An 8,792-nucleotide genomic window follows, 5' to 3' on the forward strand; every position below is an offset into this window, starting at 1 on the left:
TCCTCCACAATACCTTTAATGTTGATGCTAAAGTTAATGCTAGTTAATGGTAATTTATTCTAATGCTAGATAATTGTAGATAATGCTAATGCTAATTAATATTAATGCTAGTTAATGTTAATGCTCGTTAAAGCTAATTTATGCTAATGCTAGCTAATTGTATGCAAGTTAACAGTAGCGCTAGTTAATGCTAATGCTACTTAATTTTAACAATAATTCATATTAATGTTAATGCTAGCTAATGCTAATTTATGCTAATGTTATCTAATTGTTTGCTTGCTAATGTTCATGCTAGCTAATGCTAATTTATGCTAATGTTATCTAATTGTATGCTTGCTAATGTTAATGCTAGCTAATGCTGATGCTAGTTCATTTCAATGCTAGTTAATGCTAGCTAATCTTAATTTATGCTAATGCTAGCTAATTATATGCTAGCTAATACTAATGTTAGTTAATGCTAACTGATGCTGATGCTAGTTATTGTCAATGCTAGCTAATGCTAGTTAATGCTAGTGCTACTTAATATTAATGTTAATGCTAATGTGAATCAATGTTAATGCCAGTTAATGCTAGCTAATGCTAACACTAGTTAATGCTTTCTAATGCCAATGTTAGTTCATACTACCTAATGCTAATACTAATGCTAAGCTAATGCAGTGCGACATGGGCCAGCATCATCACTTGAATTTCTTCAGGAAATGCAAAAATTCTATTTATTATTATTATGATTTAATGTCATTTTTTCAGGTTTGCAGTAAAAAGTGTGTGTGAGACGAATCAGTGCTGCTGACTTACACTCATCACTGAAATGTGTGCTAGTTTATTATTGCGCTTGGCAGTGATTCATTATGAGTTGCAACAAATTCAAAGTGACAGCAGGAACTGGATGCAGCGTGAACACTTCTCAGCCCCCCCCCCCCCATCATGAGAGCTGAACCCTGCATGGAGGGTCATTATATAACTGCCTCTCCTTCCTCCCTCTGTCACTGGGATTGTTCTGTGGAGTGTCAGAGCAGTTTCAGGGGCTTTGTCTCTTGTCAGGATTTCTGTCTTTGCTCCATTTCTTGTTTCTTCAGGTGAATCAGAATCACGTCCCTCTGGCAGGACAGAGACAAGAATTACTAAATCAACTAAAAACATTTGCATTGTCGCGACAATGCAAGTGGGAATGCAAATAATATTTCTAAGTCCTTTGGCTGTATGTATTTATTGTTAATTAATGAACACAAGTTTGTACACATTAGCAAAGGCTTTGTTATTTGTAGGTAGTGACAAACACCAAAAATCAGAAGCGAGGCTATAGTACGGCATAAAATGTAGAAGTTAAAAAAAAATATTTGGAGGGTAGGCACAAAAATGTGGAAAAACGCCAAAAGTCGGAGGTAAGGCTTGTAAGGCATAAAAATCTAAAAGTTTTGAAAATATTATTATTATTATTATTTGGAGGTAAGGCATAAAAATCTAAAAGTTATTAAAAAAGGAGAAAGGCTATAATAAGGCATAAAAATGTAAAAAAAAAAAAAAAAAAAAGGTAAAACTACAGTCAGGCATAAAAATCAAAAAGTTAAAAAGAAAATATTGGGGGGGGGAGGCTAGTAGCGCATAAAATGTGACAAACACCAGAAGGTGGAGGGAAGGCTAAAGCCAGAGGTAAGGCATGAAAATCTAGAAGTCTTGAAACATTTTTTTTTTTTTTTTAGATAAGGTTATAGTAAGGCATGAAAATGTCAAAATTATAATAAACACCCAAAATCTGAAGTAAGGCATGAAACTCAAAATTTTTTTTTTTTTTTTTTTTTTTTTTTTTTAACTAAGGCTATAGTAAAGCAAAAAAAAAAAAAAAAATTAAAGTTTAATTTTCTTTTTTTTTTTCTACTTTGACGTAAGGCTATAGTAAGACATAAAGATGTGACAAACACCACAAGTGGGAGGTAAGGCCCTAAGAAAGGGCTAAGAAAGTAAAAAGGCACCAAAAATTACAAAAAAATACGAAAATCAAAAGTCACCCAAAATCGAAGCTAAGGCTGTAGTAAGGCATATTTTCAAAAATTCAAAAAAATTGAATTAAGGCCATTATTAGACCCTAAAAACTACTGCAAATATAATGCACATACCTGAACAGGGCTAAGAAAGTAGAAAGGCACCAAAAATTACAAAAAATTACGAAATTTAAAAGTTACCCTTAATCGAAGCTAAGGCTATAGTAAGGCATATTTTCAAAAATTCAAAAAAATTGAGTTAAGGCCATTATTAGACCCTAAAAACTACTGCAAATATAATGCACATACTTAAAATTGGCTGAGAAAGCAGTAAGACACAAAAAATGACAAAAAACTAAAATCACCCAAAATCAAAAGTAAGGCTATAACAAGGCATATTTTTTCAAAATTTCAAAAAAAAAAAAAAATTGAATTAGGACCATCATTAGACCCTAAAAACCACTGCAAATATAATGCACATACTTAAACAGGGTTAAGAAAGCAGTAAGGCACAAAAAATGACAAAAAATAAAAATCACCCAAAATCAAAAGTAAGGATATAACAAGGCATATTTTTTCAAAAATGTAAAAAAAAAAAAAAAATTGAGTTAGGACCATCTTTAGACCCTAAAAACCACTGCAAATATAATGCACATACTTAAAATGGGCTAAGAAAGCAGTAAGACACAAAAAATGACAAAAAACTATAATCACCCAAAATCAAAAGTAAGGCTATAACAAGGCATATTTTTTCAAAAATTTCAAAAAAAAAAAAATTGAGTTAGGACCATCATTAGACCCTAAAAACTACTGCAAACATAATGCACATACTCAAAATGGGCTAAGAAAGCAGTAAGGCACAAAAAATGACAAAAAACAAAAATCACCCAAAATCAAAAGTAAGGCTATAACAAGGCATATTTTTTCAAAAATTTCAAAAAAAAAAAAAATTGAGTTAGGACCATCATTAGACCCAAAAAACCACTGCAAGTATAATGCACATACTTAAAATTGGCTGAGAAAACAGTAAGACACAAAAAATGACAAAAAACTATAATCACCCAAAATCAAAAGTAAGGCTATAATAAGGCATATTTTTTCAAAATTTCAAAAAAAAAAAAAAAAAATGAGTTAGGACCATCATTAGACCCTAAAAACTACTGCAAACATAATGCACATACTTAAAATGGGCTAAGAAAGCAGAAAGGCACAAAAAATGAAAAAAAACAAAAATCACCCAAAATCAAAAGTAAGGCTATAACAAGGCATATTTTTTCAAAAATTTCAAAAAAAAAAAAATTGAGTTAGGACCATCATTAGACCCAAAAAACCACTGCAAGTATAATGCACATACTTAAAATTGGCTAAGAAAGCAGTAAGACACAAAAAATGACAAAAAACTATAATCACCCAAAATCAAAAGTAAGGCTATAACAAGGCATATTTTTTCAAAAATTTCAAAAAAAAAAAAAATTGAGTTAGGACCATCATTAGACCCTAAAAACCACTGCAAATGTAATGCACATACTTAAACAGGGTTAAGAAAGCAGTAAGGCACAAAAAATGACAAAAAATAAAAATCACCCAAAATCAAAAGTAAGGCTATAACGAGGCATATTTTTTCAAAAATTTCAAAAAAAAAAAAAATTGAGTTAAGGCCATTATTAGACCCTAAAAACTACTGCAAATATAATGCACATACTTAAAATTGGCTGAGAAAGCAGTAAGACACAAAAAATGACAAAAAACTAAAATCACCCAAAATCAAAAGTAAGGCTATAACAAGGCATATTTTTTCAAAATTTCAAAAAAAAAAAAAAAATGAGTTAGGACCATCATTAGACCCTAAAAACCACTGCAAATATAATGCACATACTTAAAATGGGCTAAGAAAGCAGTAAGACACAAAAAATGACAAAAAACTATAATCACCCAAAATCAAAAGTAAGGCTATAACAAGGCATATTTTTTCAAAAATTTCAAAAAAAAAAAAATTGAATTAGGACCATCATTAGACCCAAAAAACCACTGCAAGTATAATGCACATATTTAAAATTGGCTGAGAAAGCAGTAAGACACAAAAAATGACAAAAAACTAAAATCACCCAAAATCAAAATTAAGGCTATAACAAGGCATATTTTTTCAAAAATGTAAAAAAAAAAAAAAAATTGAGTTATGACCATCTTTAGACCCTAAAAACCACTGCAAATATAATGCACATACTTAAACAGGGTTAAGAAAGCAGTAAGGCACAAAAAAATGACAAAAAATAAAAATCACCCAAAATCAAAAGTAAAGCTATAACAAGGCATATTTTTTCAAAAATGTAAAAAAAAAAAAAAAATTGAGTTAGGACCATCTTTAGACCCTAAAAACCACTGCAAATATAATGCACATACTTAAAATGGGCTAAGAAAGCAGTAAGACACAAAAAATGACAAAAAACTATAATCACCCAAAATCAAAAGTAAGGCTATAACAAGGCATATTTTTTCAAAAATTTCAAAAAAAAAAAAATTGAGTTAGGACCATCATTAGACCCTAAAAAACACTGCAAATATAATGCACATACTTAAAATTGGCTGAGAAAGCAGTAAGGCACAAAAAATGACAAAAAACAAAAATCACCCAAAATCAAAAGTAAGGCTATAACAAGGCATATTTTTTCAAAAATGTAAAAAAAAAAAAAATTGAGTTAGGACCATCATTAGACCCTAAAAACTACTGCAAACATAATGCACATACTTAAAATGGGCTAAGAAAGCAGTAAGGCACAAAAAATGACAAAAAACAAAAATCACCCAAAATCAAAAGTAAGGCTATAAGAAGGCATATTTTTTCAAAAATTTCAAAAAAAAAAAAAATTGAGTTAGGACCATCATTAGACCCAAAAAACCACTGCAAACATAATGCACATACTTAAAATGGGCTAAGAAAGCAGTAAGGCACAAAAAATGAAAAAAAACAAAAATCACCCAAAATCAAAAGTAAGGCTATAACAAGGCATATTTTTTCAAAAATTTAAAAAAAAAAAAAAATTGAGTTAGGACCATCCTTAGACCCTAAAAACCACTGCAAATATAATGCACATACTTAAAATGGGCTAAGAAAGCCGTAAGACACAAAAAATGAAAAAAAACAAAAATCACCCAAAATCAAAAGTAAGGCTATAACAAGGCATATTTTTTCAAAAATTTCAAAAAAAAAAAAAATTGAGTTAGGACCATCATTAGACCCAAAAAACCACTGCAAGTATAATGCACATACTTAAAATTGGCTGAGAAAGCAGTAAGACACAAAAAATGACAAAAAACTAAAATCACCCAAAATCAAAATTAAGGCTATAACAAGGCATATTTTTTCAAAAATTTCAAAAAAAAAAAAAATTGAGTTAGGACCATCTTTAGACCCTAAAAATCACTGCAAATATAATGCACATACCTAAAATGGGCTAAGAAAGTAGAAAGGCACCAAAAATTACAAAAAATTACGAAATTTAAAAGTTACCCAAAATCTAAGGCTATATTAAGGCATATTTTCAAAAATTCAAAAAAATTGAATTAAGGCCATTATTAGACCCTAAAAACTACTGAAAATATAATGCACATACCTAAACAGGGCTAAGAAAGTAGTAAAGCACCAAAAATTACGAAAATCAAAAGTCACCCAAAATCGAAGGTAAGGCTATAGTAAGGCATATTTTTCAAAAATTTCAAAAAATAAAAATTGAGTTAAGGCCATTATTAGACCCTAAAAACTACTACAAATATAATGCACATACTTAAACAGGGCTAAGAAAGTCGTAAGCCACCAAAATTTACAATAATCACACAGTTTCTTGGCTAAGGACGCTGCAGCATGGAGATTGATCTATCCTGGGCTTGAACCAGCAACTTCTGGGTAAGAAGACAACCACTATACTACCTAAGCCACATTCACCCACAGTCAGGCTGTGGTAAGGCATAAACAGGTGACAAACACCGAAAATTGCATAAAAAAGTCAAAATTATGATAAATACCAAAAATGTGAGGTGAGGCATGCATCTCTAAAAGTTTTTTTTTTTTTTTTTTTAGGTAAGGCTATAGTAATGCATAAAAATGCAACAAACACCAAAAGGTATGAGGTAAGGCTATAGCCAGAAGTAAGGCATGATATACTAAAAGTTTTGAAAGTTAAAATATTTTTTTTAGGTAAGGCTATATATAGTAAGGTATATTTTTCAAAAAATTTCAAAAAATTAAAATTGAGTTAAGGCCATTATTAGACCCTAAAAACTACTACAAATATAATGCACATACTTAAACAGGGCTAAGAAAGTAGTAAGGCACAAAAAATGACAAAAAACTATAATCACCCAAAATCAAAAGTAAGGCTATAACAAGGCATATTTTTTCAAAAATGTAAAAAAAAAAAAAAAAATTGAGTTAGGACCATCTTTAGACCCTAAAAACCACTGCAAATATAATGCACTTACTTAAAATGGGCTAAGAAAGCAGTAAGGCACAAAAAATGACAAAAAACTATAATCACCCAAAATCAAAAGTAAGGCTATAACAAGGCATATTTTTCAAAAATTTCAAAAAAAAAAAAAATTGAGTTAGGACCATCTTTAGACCCTAAAAACCACTGCAAATATAATGCACATACTTAAACAGGGTTAAGAAAGCAGTAAGGCACAAAAAATGACAAAAAATAAAAATCACCCAAAATCAAAAGTAAGGCTATAACAAGGCATATTTTTTCAAAAACGTAAAAAAAAAAAAAAAAATTGAGTTAGGACCATCTTTAGACCCTAAAAACCACTGCAAATATAATGCACATACTTAAAATGGGCTAAGAAAGCAGTAAGACACAAAAAATGACAAAAAACTAAAATCACCCAAAATCAAAAGTAAGGCTATAACAAGGCATATTTTTTCAAAAATTAAAAAAAAAAAAAATTGAGTTAGGACCATCATTAGACCCTAAAAACCACTGCAAATATAATGCACATACTTAAAATTGGCTGAGAAAGCAGTAAGGCACAAAAAATGACAAAAAACAAAAATCACCCAAAATCAAAATCAAGGCATATTTTTTCAAAAATTTCAAAAAAAAAAAAATTGAGTTAGGACCATCTTTAGACCCTAAAAACCACTGCAAATATAATGCACATACTTAAACAGGGCTAAGAAAGTAGTAAAGCACCAAAAATTACGAAAATCAAAAGTCACCCAAAATCAAAAGTAAGGCTATAACAAGGCATATTTTCAAAAATTTCAAAAAATAAAAATTGAGTTAAGACCATTATTAGACCCTAAAAACTACTACAAATATAATGCACATACTTAAACAAGGCTAAGAAAGCAGTATGGCACAAAAAATGACAAAAAATAAAAATCACCCAAAATCAAAAGTAAGGCATATTTTCAAAAATTTCAAAAAATAAAAATTGAGTTAAGACCATTATTAGACCCTAAAAACTACTACAAATATAATGCACATACTTAAACAAGGCTAAGAAAGCAGTATGGCACAAAAAATGACAAAAAATAAAAATCACCCAAAATCAAAAGTAAGGCTATAACAAGGCATATTTTTTCAAAAATTTCAAAAAAAAAAAAAATTGAGTTAGGACCATCATTAGACCCTAAAAACCACTGCAAGTATAATGCACATACTTAAAATTGGCTGAGAAAGCAGTAAGACACAAAAAATGACAAAAAACTATAATCACCCAAAATCAAAAGTAAGGCTATAACAAGGCATATTTTTTCAAAAATTTCAAAAAAAAAAAAATTGAGTTAAGACCATCATTAGACCCAAAAAACCACTGCAAGTATAATGCACATACTTAAAATTGGCTGAGAAAGCAGTAAGACACAAAAAATGACAAAAAACTATAATCACCCAAAATCAAAAGTAAGGATATATTTTTTCAAAATTTCAAAAAAAAAAAAAAAAATGAGTTAGGACCATCATTAGACCCTAAAAACTACTGCAAACATAATGCACATACTTAAAATGGGCTAAGAAAGCAGTAAGGCACAAAAAATGAAAAAAAACAAAAATCACCCAAAATCAAAAGTAAGGCTATAACAAGGCATATTTTTTCAAAAATTTCAAAAAAAAAAAAATTGAGTTAGGACCATCATTAGACCCAAAAAACCACTGCAAGTATAATGCACATACTTAAAATTGGCTGAGAAAGCAGTAAGACACAAAAAATGACAAAAAACTAAAATCACTCAAAATCAAAATTAAGGCTATAACAAGGCATATTTTTTCAAAAATTTCAAAAAAAAAAAAAATTGAGTTAGGACCATCTTTAGACCCTAAAAATCACTGCAAATATAATGCACATACTTAAAATGGGCTAAGAAAGTAGAAAGGCACCAAAAATTACAAAAAATTACGAAATTTAAAAGTTACCCAAAATCGAAGCTAAGGCTATATTAAGGCATATTTTCAAAAATTCAAAAAAATTGAATTAAGGCCATTATTAGACCCTAAAAACTACTGAAAATATAATGCACATACCTAAACAGGGCTAAGAAAGTAGTAAAGCACCAAAAATTACGAAAATCAAAAGTCACCCAAAATCAAAAGTAAGGCTATAACAAGGCATATTTTTTCAAAAATTTCAAAAAAAAAAAAAATTGAGTTAGGACCATCTTTAGACCCTAAAAATCACTGCAAATATAATGCACATACTTAAAATTGGCTGAGAAAGCAGTAAGACACAAAAAATGACAAAAAACTAAAATCACCCAAAATCAAAATTAAGGCTATAACAAGGCATATTTTTTCAAAAATTTCAAAAAAAAAAAAA

This window comes from Gouania willdenowi, chromosome 17 (genome assembly GCF_900634775.1).
Source record: "Gouania willdenowi chromosome 17, fGouWil2.1, whole genome shotgun sequence".
In the NCBI taxonomy this organism is placed as follows: domain Eukaryota; kingdom Metazoa; phylum Chordata; class Actinopteri; order Blenniiformes; family Gobiesocidae; genus Gouania; species Gouania willdenowi.